At 39.3% G+C, this 13,344-nt stretch overlaps 1 long non-coding RNA gene across 1 annotated transcript; it reads left to right on the top strand.

Annotated features, from left to right (window-relative positions):
• Window positions 1–4,327: 4,327 nt before the first annotated feature.
• Window positions 4,328–6,823, top strand: LOC124071981. The gene is made up of 4 exons (XR_006845428.1): window positions 4,328–4,461; window positions 5,234–5,376; window positions 5,528–5,619; window positions 6,409–6,823. It is a non-coding gene; the product is annotated as an uncharacterized LOC124071981 (long non-coding RNA).
• The last annotated feature ends 6,521 nt before the right edge of the window (window positions 6,824–13,344 follow it).

Genomic DNA, 13,344 nt, shown 5'->3' with positions numbered 1-13,344 from the left:
ACACTGATGTCTGAAGGAACTGGGCCTAAGTACAGACACACAGAGCTGTTAGCATGGCAGCACACTCTTAGACTGTTAGCTTTAAACAAATTAAGTAACGCTTACTTCATTTAAATGATTAGTTTGAATGCAATATTTAACCATTTTAGTATATTGTACTATTATGAAGGCAGTATTCTTAACACTCAGTGATTGCAGTCAGTTTGTGCATTAGTCACAAATGCTGCAGTATTACATTTTCTTGTCTCTCATACTCTGTTACGAGATTGATGATGAGAATAAGTTTAAAAGCACCTGTAGAAGCCCTCTGCCTTCAGGAAGATGTGGTCTGGATCCTGCCTGGAAGTGTTGTCATGGATGAACTGAAGAACCCATCTTTAGGCAATGTAACTCCTGTCTGGCCCAATTTATGAGCTCGACTTTATGAGATGAACTGCATTTTAACTTTATTCAACAAGTGACACTCACCCTGGATAGAGTTGATACATGTCAGCCTTGCTGCAGCAACTCCAGAAGTTCATTCTACCTCAGGAGCTGCTAGTCTAGTCCTAGACTACATTAATCCACTCTGTTATCTGCACATCCATCACTGTCTGGTTTGGATTGGCCACCAAAGAAGATATGAAACAGAGTACAACAGACAGTCAGGACTGCAGAAAAAAATTACTGGCGCCAACCTGCCCTCCATTCATGACTTTCACATCTCTAGAGTCAGGAAACATCACTGCAGCTCTTACCGCTAAAACAATTGGACAGAAGAACAGTTTCTTTCCACAGGCCACCACTCTGATAATCCATTAATTCAGTCACATTGTTTCACTAACCTTGTAAAACAAAAGCCTCCAGATATTTGGACACACCTCTCTTTTAAGTTTGGTGGAGGAGGGATAATGATATGGGGCTGTTTTTTTAGGGGTCAAGATCCCTTACTTCCAGTGAAGAAAAATCTTAATGTTTCAGCATACCAAGACATTTTGGACAATGCTATGCTTCCAACTTTGTGGCAACATTTTGGGGAAGGCTCTTTTCTATTCCAGCATGACTGTGTCCCAGTGCACAAATCAAGATTCATAAATACATGGGTGGATGAGTTTGGTGTAGAAGAACTTGACTGGCCTGCACAAACCCCTGACCTCAACCCCACTGAACACTTTTGAGATGAACTGGAACAGAGACTGCGAGCCAGACCTTTTCATCCAACATCACTGCCTGACCTCACTATTGTTCTGCTGCATGAAAAAAATCCAATAGAAACTCTCCAAATCTTGTGAAAACCCTCCCGGAAGAGTAGAAGCTGTTACAGCTGCAAAGCTGTCTATGTATTTAGAAAGCAATGTCATTAAAGTCCCTTTTGGTGCAATGGTCAGGTGTTTCAATACTTTTGTTTCGGTGTTAACTCAAGGTTGCGATGTCCTGTTCAATCCTGTCCTATTTGCTCATGTTCCAAACCAATGTCCCAAATTATCTACATAATTAAATTAAATTCAGATATTGTGGACATCCAGCTAAGTTGAACCACCATTGTAGTCATAATCACATTTAAGAACTACAGTGTTATGTCCACCATGTGATGTTGTTGGATGATTTAAATCTCCCACATCCCCTTTACTCCTACCTCTCTATGTCTTCCTTTCCCTTTGTTTCTCTCTATCTTTCAGCCTCATGAATACTGAGTAGCACATCAAATATTCATAGCGCATGCATGCACAGGGATACACACACACATACATACATACATACATAATTGCACACACGCTCGTCTTCGCTCCCTCTCTTATGCACTTGAACGCACCCATACACACACCTACGTGCAATATTGCACTCATTGACATGCTGCGAGAGAAAGAACCAGCTCAGACCAAGCGGCCATGAAAGTTTAATACACCGAGTGTCCAGTGGATTCACAGACACACATGTGTACACACACACACACACACACAGCAACAAATATGCTCAGATACGGACATAACACATCTCTCTGTCTTTTGCTCACAGTCATTAAAGTTTAATCTGCAGGATGTCACACAGATTTACTTTATTGAGCTGTTTGTAGCACCTGTATTTTTACACTCCCTAAATATTTAAAGTATTTTCATACTCCAGCATGCAGCATCATCAACATCATCATCATCTTCATAAGCCCATTGTAAGTTTTGGGGCAGCCATCAGTATTGTTCAGTATTCCTATTCATCAAAAGGAAGGAAAGTAATGTGGTCCTTTGTCGTGGTATAAGCTGTACTAACTGCTACAGTTTGCTGCCTTAGACTTAGATTTCAGAATCAGAATCAGAATTCCTTTATTTATCCCTGGAGGGAAATTCTTGAAAGATTTAGACTTGGACAGACTTGTCATTCAGTATGCAGTATCAGTGAGCATAATTAACAATAAATATTTAAAAGTCAGTGTATTTTGTGTTGCAAAAAATGAAGATTAATACTGACTTAAAAAGATGGGATATCCCTAATGAATTTTAATCAATTTAATATTACATATTCACTTTTTTTTCTGAAAATGAGGTAAGAAAAAAAAATGCAATCTCATGTCCAGTGAAGCAGGAGCCAGGACATAACATAGCATAAAGAGTGAAGCCAGGAGAAAAGGCTACCGTGTCTCCACTATGCTATGCTATGCTATGCTATGCTATGCTATGCTATGCTATGCTATCATACATTGACTCCAGGTCCATATCATCGACTACATAACAGTGGATGAAATGAGAGCTCTTCAAAAGTGGGGCCAAAACATTTTGACTGCAACATGGTGGCAGGCTCCAGTACAGGTCATAAATCCCTCTCCCTCCAGCTTAGCAGAGAGAACATACAGACTAAATTTAAAACTCAAAGTAAATGTCAAATACAAAACATAAATTTCCCAAAGATGGGCTCCACAATTGGGTCTGACAAGTAGGTCCATGTAGTTCTCAGTCATTCAGGTCATGGTAGTCAATCCAATCACTCCCTTGTTCAGTCATCCACCATTCCCTATGTAACAAAGATTCAACAATTTACTCTATGGTGAGCTCTAAATTGGGTTTGAGCAAACTTATGAATCATCATATTACCTCATCACTGACAGGTGTAGCATTACATAACTGTAATCTGTCAAAGCCAAGCAATGCTCCGTGGGATGGATGGTAAAAAGAACTGAACGTGTCATGAATATATCTTTTACCATCCATTATGGGGATTTTTTAGAACACTATAGAGTGAATGTACTTCACACAGATATTTCAGACTCTCAGACAAAATGGCAGATGGTAAATATGTAGGGCAGCAAATAGCACAGATAATAGATTAACTTTTTGTTCAAAGCAATTTATACAGCTGGAACAAGTAAACATGCAATTTGAAGTGTAGGAGTCACGCTGTAGTGCAGTGTCAATATTGTTTTTGAAGGGTTCGGTGGAGTGACGCTTTATAAAACAAAGAGACGTCATCCTTCAACAGGAAAGTGCAAGTTGAGAAGCTAAAAAGCTGGTAGACATTTCCCCATGCTGAAGTGTCCTTGAAAAAAACACAGGGTCCCTATCATTCCTTGGGTGCCCGTTTCAACCTTTCTCTCAAAGTAGGTGACACATTTTCACATTTTTCTTTGGGGAATTGAGACCATTGCTAGAAAAGAGGCAGGTTTCAGAAAGCTGCTGGTTTAAGTGGAAGAACACAAATGCTTCAAATTCAGGATCAAAGTGGTAAAAGATATCTGTTTAAAAAGGAAAGGAAAGTGGGACAAAGGCAGGGCAATGCAATCAAGGTGAGAGAGGGGGAGAGACGAGGCAAAGAAAGGAAAAAAGAAATTAAGTGGACAGAGTGAGACTGTAACAATGGATTCGGTACATTCTCAGCTATAATTAATGTGCCACTTTTGAAGTTCAAGAATGCTTTATACATACCTACACCATATGGCCAGAAGTATGTGGACATGCCAATAATTCACCTATGGATGACTGCTGACCATATCATTCCCATTCAGCCATGGGAAATCCATGATGTCCCTGATATTGGGTGACAGGATTTGGTGGTGTTCCAGTTCATCCCAAGGGTGATGAAAGCGGTTGAGGTCAGGGCTCTGTGCAGGCCAACTTTAAGTTTTTATCGACTGGTTTGTAGGGGCAGTGTTAGGAAAAAACAGCAAAAAGTATGGAAATACAGAATTACTTTGCTCAAAACCACAACTTTTCTGTTTGTTTTTGTTGTTTTTTGTTTTGGTTTTGTTTTGTTTTTGCATATTTTAGATCTAACACGGTAGGCTACAGAACAGTCCATTGCACTAATTGTCAGGCCTAAACCAAATGCAGTCAACTCATACATACTAGCACATTCTCAGCTCAGCTTGTCATATACTGATGCTTTGTCACTATTTTACATGTCTCATCTAGACGTACAAGGTACCCTTCAGCATCTGTGGCTGATGAGCAAAGCCCTGCACCCTTTGCATCTTATCCACTATGGACATGCCAAAAGGTAGTATTTGACAATCTGAGAGTGACACTGGACTAAAGCTACATGTGTGATAACAATATGGGCCATCTTTGTAGGTGCTCCATCTTGTTGTTGATCTGGTGTTTGATGCGGACCTTTGCTGTTTTAACTTAAGCACAGTCAGGCAAACAGCTGGCTTTGAAAGCTTTTTAACTGTATGTACAAATATCTAAGCTGCTAACTTTTCTCCTTTATGTGTATACAGCAATCTCCTCACCACTTCCTTCACATTTAAATTGACTTCAACCGGGGAACACCAATGGGCCCACTGTGTCTTATTCTGTTTTTATTTGAAGATACTGACACTTATTTGTAGAAAATTCCTGAAACAGAAAATTACTTCAGGAGCTGTAAAGAGTACACAGGAAGGATATGAAGAGGATGATACTCACTTTTGAGTGTATCATTGTCTTGACTAGATGACAACAGTCAGTGAGACAGACTAAATTGTAATGCTGGCAGCCTTCACACTAAAGTTGCTAAACAGAACAAAGAGAATAACAGCTTTGAGCTCTAGAAGTGCTCAAGTAAGAACACGCTATTTGGCAAAATCTCCATTGGATATGACTCACCAACCAGGAGTGCAGAAAATGGAGCTGTATAACCACATTAACAAGTGTCTTTCATTGGCTTCTTTAAGAACATATTTCTCTCCAAAAATTGCTGTATTAACTTTTAAATTTTTGTTGATAATATCCAACTTTACTATCCACTTCTGCTGTTTAATGTGCACATCTCCTCTATATAATCTCAGTGCAGAACATAAATGCTGTGTGTTGACTTACCACGGGCTGTCCTTGGTCACCCCATTCAAAAAACTATTTTCTGGTTGTCAGCTGGCTGCAATGAGAGACAGAGATGGACATGGACACACAGTTACTGTGGGGAAGAGTACAGGTAGACAGTTTTTTCCCTCCCTTTTCTTCACATTTCTCCTTCAAGGTTTCATATTCCCTCCCCTCTGTGTCTTCCTTTCTCTCTCTTCCTCCACATTACTGTCTCTGCCTCTTTTCCCCCACTGTCTCACATTTCCTGTCCCCCCACTTAGCAGAGTGAAGAGCGACAACTTCACTGCCTTGACATTCCCTCGGGGCTCTGTTGAAAAATAAGTGCTGATGTTGGCTTGTTGCTGATCCTAGTGTAAGAAAGCTCAAAATACAAGTCTGTCAGTTAGTACAGATTATCAATTACGAACATGATATAAAATACACAAGCTGAAAATATAATCATGTTTGGTTAATGGTGTTTATTAGATAATTTCTAGCCCATTAAAAACAAGAAAACATTCTACAGTATTCCCACCAAACGATTTCCCTTGTGACATTACCAAGTGTCTGACTTTCCCTGTCTTGGACACACTTCACAAAATTCCATAATATTCCAGAAAGTCACTGATGAGTTGGTGCCCTGATATTAATACTTAAAGGTGCCATAAGAAGGCTGCCGCTGGACATGCCTATATTAAATTGATCCTGAGGGGTCTTTGGAAGCATCGGGGACCTTACAATGGGGTCACATATATCACACCAGAATAAAACTGATGCATTTTCAACCATATCCTGGCATGATGATAAAAAAGACTGGCCTTGGACATGCCTGACTAGAATTAGTTTAACATCCCTAGTGGTCATCCCAGGGGGCCCTGAAGCAAACAGAAGCTGCACTTGGGACTTGTCTGGCTGTAATTAGTTATCATAACATTAACAGATGCAGGGGTCAGGTGAAGGCTGTGATACAAAATGCCTGGATAAAAATGATGTAATATCCAAAGGGGTCATTCTGAAGGTGCTGGGGTCTTTGCCATATAGAGATATGCACGCACTTAATGCCCATAGGGAGGGTCATTCTGGGGGTTTTACTGTGCAGAGGCTGTCCTGAGCTGCCCTTGGGATCTCGCCAGGTTATAATTAATGTCACACCTCTATATAGAGTCCATGGTGGAGTAAGAGAAGAGAAGAAGAGGGAGGGGCAGAGAAGAGGTCTTTATACTGTCTCCACATTTCTCTCCTTTTCTTTCTTAAACGGCTAACGGTCTGGTCTCCTGTGGGCTATAGGTGCAGAGATCAGCTTTTTAATATCTGTAAAGTTCTGACTATTAAAATTGATTAAAGTTATCGCTGTGATCTATCATTGATAGAGGGGGGACATTATATGGGCCTGCTCTCATTAGCAAGTTAAGGGGATTCAGAACGACAGGCAGGGAAAGAGAGAAGGATTGGGGAGGAAGGAGAATGAGAAGCACAGGGTTAGAAAGAAAGCAGGAGAGACACAGTTAGTGGTCACATGAACAGACAGGGTAAGAGACAGTGCTGTGTGATACTGCTGCAAGAGAGATTATTTTTGCTTAAGCAAAGTATGCTTGATAAAAGAGGGTTTTGTGCTTTCCTGTACATTCATGTGTGTTTTGGTTTGCTTGTATGTGTGTGTGTGTAACAGTGCCAACATGACCATTTTAAAGGGCCTAAATATCATTCCTCTGGAAGCTTAATATGAGTTGTAATAAATGTAAATCTCTTGGATGTGTTGACACACAGCTTAAATCACCTTCATCAAAACTGACCTACTGTACCACACTATGTCTTAGTGGAGGCACCATCCTGAACTGCCATATTTCCAATGTGGCTTGTTGCAATTGCTTCTCTCATAGGAACCGGGAAACACACTGTAGCAAGACTCTTTTCACAGTAAATGAGAAATGTTACAGACATATAAAAGTAGTCCAAATATGAGTTGGCAACCTTAAAATATAAGCTTATTCATTTTCTGGAAGAAGACTCATGTGAAAGTTCAAACTGCTAGAACGAACAGCACAGCTTGTTCCATGTGCTAGTCTCATGTTCACTTGCTAGAATAGTTGTCATCCAACATGTCATCACGCCAAAATGACTGCATAGGTCAACTGCCAATGACTCCCAAAAAGACTCACATGATTGTTGGAAAGAGCCAGCCTTTGTCATCACATGGCTTAATACTGCGGAAGTGTCAAAGATTGGTAAATTCAAGGCAAGGTTTTTTTCAGTGAGAATTCAAGAGAAACTTGAATTTGAACCAGGAAGATGTACAGTTTTAGTCTACCAGGAAAATAGATGTAGGAATATTTCCTTTTGACATTTTGTGAGTTTATATTTCTTACTTATTAGACTGAAAAAGCTAAGAGCTTGGAAAACTTGAGGGAACTTGCTGCTTGTATACATCTCTTAGCTGAAATGCTGGGGGCTAACAGGGCTATGTGCTGGAGGTTGTGCTACTTTTTTTTTACAGTACTGGAATCTTCTATGAAAAACAAATTAAAAATGTACACACTATATGCAAATTTGGTGAGATGCTACCAAAATGTAGCCATCAACAAATCAAATTCAATCGTACATCAAAAAGGTATTTGCACTTTTATTTTAAGGACACCATAATCAGAATGAGAATCAGCAATACTTTATTGATCCCTGTGTGAAACTGGGTAATACCATCCTCATCATCAGAGGTGCATTATTATGAACAGGCTACATGGTGTCTCCTGCTGTGTCTCCCTCTCTTCCATCCCTTCCTTTGCTTCCACTGAGTTTTCCCTTCAGTCTATATGAGATGCCCGCCTGCTCAGCTGCTTTTCATCATCAGCTAGTCTGTGTGTTCATAGAGGGTACTTCACGCCCAGGTAACGTAACCAATTAAAAAAAAACAAGATTGTTCTTATTATAGATATGGACAGATATGCAATAGAATTATTTATAGTGAAATCCATCTGGTTGCTTCAGTTTCAGGATTCTGGTATCTTGTGCATTCTGTCTATCATGGCTTACTGGGACCCTTGAATAGAACAGAGTTATTACTAACGCTATTATGTCTGTGCTTCTTTTGACAAGTCAGAATGACTGCTATGAAAAAGACCTTTAGTCCATGGGCAACACAGAAAAAAAACCAAAAAAACATTCTACCTTGTAAGAGTTTCATTGCAATCAACTCATAAACATGTTAGGGTCTTTCGATAAGGTAATGATACAGCCATAAGCCTGCTGATAGATGATACAGCTGAGGAGATTTCATAGCCCATTGACATTATAGATTTCTTGGCCACAGCCTCAGCCTCAGCTTTACTTCTTGCCTTTTGTTGGTAATACCTGACTGCCATCTTGTGGCTGCAAGTGACATTAATATATGGCCATCCTTAATATATGGCCAGTGCATTTAAATATGTGCATACCGCCAAATATTCTAAATCAAGTGGTTTTCCTTGTTGCTTTTTGGTATCAAACACAGATAAATATATAGACTAGACTTACAGGGGAGAGTAAAGATGCTGAAGGATTTTACAGATTGTGTTCTACAAGTTGAACAGCTTAACTGCGTAACCTGACACCATCTTACTTCTTAGTTCGAAGATTTTATTTGAACACATGAAGGTGTATAAACAACTTCGCCTTCCTGCCCTCACATCTGCGCTCACTCATGACTGATGGTCTACACACAAATATGTTACACTGGTTGTCAAGGAGAAGACTTTAATCTTTCATGAACTTCATATATATATTTTTTTAAAACACAAAAAATGAATATGGAAAGAAGCTATTGGCAGCAGGTTCACTCCTAATATTTTGGTGTAGGTGTCTGCTTTCAAAGCTTATACTGACTGAATCCTTCTTCCCAGCCTCCAGGCCTACATACCATCATAACAGATTCTGGCGCACACAGGATCAAACAGGGTGGCATAAACATGCCCAGCCCAAGCATGCCCGGTATGTGTCAAATGACTGCATGTATTTTTGATATGATCTCAAATTATCAATAATTAATTGTCTTTACTTTTGTTTTCTTGCTTCCTCTCTTCTTAAGATTTCAATCTCCCATTTATTCCAATTGATCTGTTATCATAGCTCTCCTCTCCCTTGCCCCTTGGTCTGTAATAACTTTGAGGTGTTATTTGAATATCTACAAAATGCTCCCATGGAAAGAACCATTCCAGTCACACATGTGCCTTAGAGAAAAGGGGAGAGAAAGACAACGAGGAAAAATAGGGAAAAAGAAAAGGACTGAGAGATAGAGAGAGATAGGAGGGGACTGAAGAGAGAGAGACAAGAAAGGGAGAATCAGCAGACAGATTCATTCCCCAGAGAACAAATTATACCATTACCACAGAAACTAATGTTGTGTCTCTTTCAGACAAAGCTTCTCCACACACATCCCATGCTGCCACCTAGTGTGGAGCATGAATCTTAAAGGGACAGCTCGTCTCAATATCAAAAATACATATTTTTTCCGCTTATATTACAGACATGTTCTTACAGACATTGATGCTGAGATTTTCAAATGTATTCTTCTTTTTCGGGCTTTGAGCACGACAAGAAAAGTTCCATTATATTCAAGACAGGGCAGACATCTCCACAGCTGATATCTCCAAAACTCTGCAACTCACACCGAAAAAAATTTAGATAGATAAATTGTGCTGTGGAAATCTTTACGGTGATAAGTGAAATAAAGTTCCTTGAATCAACAAGGTGTCTGTTGTATTTTATTAAAAAGGAAGGTTGACAGAAGAATCACTATTCAGTTGGGAGGAACAGAGCTCATGCACCTGAGTGTTATTCTGAGGGCAGAGGAAGGAATGCACATTCACTTATATAGTTTTTTCAGCTGATTCTCACCAAGTGATGGTCAGTGTGCGTTGGGACCAGCTCTGTCTGCTAGAATAAAGAGGGGCTGAATATCCTGCCAGAGCTTTCTCAAGGCATCCCAACCACAGACAGAACATTCATCATGGAACAATGCCAAGCATTAAAGCTTTCAAACACAAGATCATGTAAGGAACAATAACTTTTCCCTAACAAATAGCACTATAAATATGTGTTTTAAATTTTGGGCTGAATCATTTCTCTAAAGGCTCATAGAAGACATGACAAGGCATTATTAATATAGAATGATTAACGATACCTGTAAATGAGGTGGGTCTCCTTTCCTGGTTAGTCAAATATGAACGATAACTACAGACCCCATAATTCTTACGAGGAGATTTCCATGGCCTCACTTTAGCTCCAGTTATTGCTCAGACTTTGTTTGTGGCAGTAAAGAACTGAAAGAAGAAATAAAAGAATATCTCAACTTGTTAATTTAGATTTAGAAGAGGCATTATTTAATTATCAAGAAACGTGAAGAGGTATTGGTTCTTGTTTTGCGATCAATAAATCTAAATGCCTTCCACATCAAGCAACTTTATAAGCGAGGCACATAACTACCAACCCCATCTAACGCTGAATTAGCCTCCTCATCAGAACACCCGTTGAGCTTATAACAGGAAGGAGTTAGGCGTTGTACATGCCGTTTCCTGTTTCGAATGATGTTGACATAGAGGCTCACCTTAATCAGAAGTGTTTATGCCAGAATGGGTGAGACCGTTTTACCACATTTTTGTGGTTTTCCAGGAGCAAAAACCACTGAGGCTCATCAAAGAGGAATTTCACGCGTTGACATTGAGCAAGAGATTTGCACAGGGGAAGAGAAATGTTGTTCCTTCTATTCTTGAGCAATTCAAGCCTTAAAATATCAACAGTCTCTCCACCCCTCACAAGAAAACAGGACAGTTAAGAGGTGCATTACTGATGATGGCACAAAATTGATGATTGGCATTTCAAAGACCTGATTCCAGTGTCTGCAAAGGCTCAGGTACACCCCAGAGAGATCACAAGACATTATTGTGGAATTGTACTCTAATAATAATAATATTGTTAATAAATATAATTCTAACAGGATAAGATAAAGCTTTATTAGTACGCAGTGGGGAAATTCTCAGTGTCACAGCAACACAAAAATAGCAATTGAAGGTACAAATAGGTACAGATAGTTACACTATTTTTTAAAAAAACGCGCATGATATTTACAGTACCGCACAATTATTTACATTATTAACAACAATGAACATAAGACCAAGTGGAGGGTAATCAGTATACTGTTGACTGGATTACACATGGTATAACAGTATAAATGTTGACCTGAGTGAGGTGTGCTTTGCAATGTGTGAGTGAATGAATAAATGTTGTAGACATACAGCAGTAGGAAGGAAGGACCTGTGGCATCTCTCCTTAACACACTGTGGGTGAATCAGTGTGTTGTTAAGGAACAGCTCGGTGCCATTAGAATGTGCTGCATGCGATGTGCCTTGTTGTACATCAGGGATGATAGGTTAGCTATCATTCTCCTTCTACCCACTACTCCACTAGGTCAAGAGAGCTAGGCCCTCAAGAGGACCCTCTGCGCTCCAAAAACTCTGAGTCTCCTCACATAAGGTGCAGAGTCTTAGGCACAGGTACCATGCAGGATGTTTTCCACAGCTGTGGTACTCTCCCCAGCTTCAGGCTCAGGTTGAAAATATGCTCAACAATCCCGCACAGATGCCCTGCACAGGACCCGTGAAGCCTTGAAATGCAGATCTAGAGAAACATTTCTCCAGTTCAGCTACCTTGTCCTCCCACCAGTCCCCAAAATAAAGACAAATTCATTTTTATTTTGCCTTATTTACTTCAGTTCAACATTCTGGTGTTCATAATGTTGAGAATTTTGCATACTGTAGAAGAGATATGTGGTGATATCTACAGTATATTGTGTGAATATGTGCATTACGCACAGTCTGCTGTCAGTGTAGTGAGGCACTCTCATTTACTTCACTAAATGCCTTGGAAAGAAACAGTCCTGCAGGGTTTGTTGCTTGATGCTTGCCTCTACTCATGATGAGAAGGAAATAAAAGAGCACAGCAGGTGGTCTCATCGCGTGCTTTATAAGTCAGAGAAAAAACACCAATTTAGACCTAATTTGTCTTCAGTTTGTAAGTTCCACTGGCAGAAATTGAATTGGTTATTCACCATCTTGTATATTGTTCATTAAGGATGTCTCTGTATTATTTTTACTTCCTTCTCTTGAACTGATTTCCTGTTGTACAGCAGTAAATATTTCTCCTGTCTTGGGTAATTCAACATGTAACATGGATTCATTGCTCTTCCACAGGTCAGTCTCAAACTTCAAACTTTACCTGTCAGTATATTTTTACATTTTTAGATACACCGAAACTATTCTCTGCATTTAACCCATCGCTGATTGAACACACACAACATACAACATGCAGTGGAAGACGCAGGAGCAGTGGGCTGCCATTGTCAGCTGCCCGGGGAGCAAACAGGGGGTTTAAGCGGCTTGCTCAAGGACACGTCAGCCGGCTAATGGAGTTGGGGGGAGCAGTTGGTTTTGAAAATACACAGGAATCTAGATCAAACCTGTGCAAACTTTTCTTTATCTGCCAACTGAGATTCTAGTACTGAAGTTTTACAACATCATTATTGTCACAATTTCTTTAGGCCGTTATTATATGCTGAGCATAAGACAGGGAGTATTTTTAACATTGTATTACAATATAATATATACTATAATTCTTATACTTATATACTATGTAATTAAATGATATAGTTATAATTCAGTCGATGTTGTTGAACTGTGGTTAATTTGAATAGTTGTACATACAGTAATAAAACTGATCAAAACATCTGTAAACTTATCATGTTTCAAAAGTTATTAGCAAAACTGGGAAATAAACTACATTACATTACAAGGTTTTTAGAATATGTTGTGTAATGCTTATACAATAAAAGACTTGATATTAGTCTTATTAGCTGCTCCAAAATTGTTTTGTTTTGTTTTTACAAAGAATAGCTTTTCAATCTGTTTATTTAGATATTTATTTTATTTAAATAAACAGATTGACAGACTATGAGTGTAGGGATGATGCCAATTACATAAAGTTTCAAAATTGCTGATAAAAAGCAAGATGCTCAGTTCCACTATTCATCCCATGGACATTTATAAGGCTATGGAGACAAAGAGCCTGCAGTTCT

This window comes from Scatophagus argus, chromosome 15 (genome assembly GCF_020382885.2).
Source record: "Scatophagus argus isolate fScaArg1 chromosome 15, fScaArg1.pri, whole genome shotgun sequence".
In the NCBI taxonomy this organism is placed as follows: domain Eukaryota; kingdom Metazoa; phylum Chordata; class Actinopteri; family Scatophagidae; genus Scatophagus; species Scatophagus argus.
This window is presented reverse-complemented; position numbering and strand designations above follow the sequence as displayed.